Raw genomic sequence first — 1,758 nt, forward strand, 5'->3', positions numbered from 1 at the left:
ATCAGTTAGATGTTCAATAATAATATTAGTTCGGAACAGATGCCGATGGTGGGAATCACCAACCGTTAAACACGGTGGTAGTAAATCTGTGCTGTTATTAACACCGTGTTTAACGGTTGATGGAGGCAGGTGAAACGAACTCCGTCTGAAAAACGGAGTATTTGTGATTTAACTTCCCAAATGTTCCTTAGTAATAATGACTCAAATTAAAATATATGTGATAATGAAGAAGTTCACTGTTTAGCTGCATCAGTGAACCAAACAGCTGTTTTCCTTTTTTAATTTAATATATTCTTGACACCTCGTGCTGCTGTCAAGCAGATATAAAGACAAATAAAAGTTAGCATTTTATGTAACGGACTGGTGATGATGTGAAGCCGAAGTCAACGTTCAACCCTTGGGATGTGTTAAAGGTCCAAGACACGGTTCCGTCTCACTGAAAGGCTAACAGTCTTTAAATTAGCAGAATTTGACATGTGATTTGGTTTGTGCTGTAACAGCATCATGTCAGCAGTGACCCACAGAACTCCCCTTCACTCCTCCACCGTGTTCTGGTACTTACACCAAACTCCGTTCATAAAACTGACAATCATTTAGTTCGACCTTCGCTTTGCTAAAAGCTCTTCGCTGTTCAATGACTGATATTAAATGACTGATATTCATAGTGTACTGTTCAGTTCGGCATGACTCCTGTCAACAAACAACATTAATGAATGAATGAATTCTTGCTGCTGTTCACTGGATGATTGTGGGAATGGAAGGCTGAAGTGAACATTATATTCTCAGGTGTATTTCTGCCATTTTACAGGTTGTTGATGGACAAAGATTAAATTTGCATAATTTTGAAAGGACTTATTTTTCTTTCTGGGCGTTTTCAGCTGGTTTATCCTCCAGATGTGAAACTCACTGAGAAGGAGGTAAATTTGAAGTCTTTCTACACCTGCTCTGATTATCACTGTGGACTAACATTCACTTTATTGATCACTAGTTGATCACTTTATTGTTGATGTTTGTTGTCAGAAAACCAGCATATGCTACCTGTCCTTCCCCGACTCGTATTCAGGTAAACTCTACCATCTAATAACACTGATCAATACTCTAGGTCAGAGGTCAGAGGTCACATGACCTGTCTGTGTTCATTCCCAGGATGCCTCGGGGACACTCAGTTCAGCTTCAGGTTACGTCAGTCGGTCGGTCGCAGAGCTTCGAGGTTCAGAGACGATGCTTATAACCGAGACGCTCCTGTTACTCTGCAGGTGAGTTCACACAGGAAAAAGCTGCTGTCATTGATCCATCAGATTGTCAGTAACATGACTGATTAGTTTTTACTGGATCATCAGATTCATCAAAGATTGTCATCAACGTTTCTGCTCTATTTAAAAAAAGAACATGTTAGATGTTGAGGTCCTTTCACTTATCTCAATGTAATTCTGATTGATTGATTGATTGATTGATTGATTGATTGATTGATTAGAGTTCACCCTGTTATTACACAGCATGATTGATGGTCATAGTTCATTATGACGTTGGTGTTTATTTCTGTCTGGTTCTGTTTCTTAAGGAAAAAATCAACGTCATGATAGAAATGAATTCTGGGATATAATAGCACTTCCTGTCGCTCTCCCTATAAACTGACTCTTCTCTGGTGTCCTCAGAGGGAAGTGTCCCACTTCTTTGGTTACGTCTATTTCAGACAAGTTAAGGACGTCTCAGTGAAGAGAGGATACTTCCAGAAGGTGAGGGTCCCCTGTACTCACC

At 39.8% G+C, this 1,758-nt stretch overlaps 1 long non-coding RNA gene across 1 annotated transcript; it reads left to right on the forward strand.

Annotated features, from left to right (window-relative positions):
* The first annotated feature begins 41 nt into the window (after nucleotides 1-41).
* On the forward strand, nucleotides 42-1,737 carry LOC111664509 (uncharacterized). The gene is made up of 4 exons (XR_002761442.2): nucleotides 42-917; nucleotides 1,021-1,063; nucleotides 1,147-1,256; nucleotides 1,656-1,737. It is a non-coding gene; the product is annotated as an uncharacterized LOC111664509 (long non-coding RNA).
* The last annotated feature ends 21 nt before the right edge of the window (nucleotides 1,738-1,758 follow it).

This window comes from Seriola lalandi, unplaced genomic scaffold (assembly GCF_002814215.2).
Source record: "Seriola lalandi dorsalis isolate HSWRI2012SDOR001 ecotype SW California unplaced genomic scaffold, Sedor1 jcf7180002001571, whole genome shotgun sequence".
Lineage (NCBI taxonomy): Eukaryota > Metazoa > Chordata > Actinopteri > Carangiformes > Carangidae > Seriola > Seriola lalandi.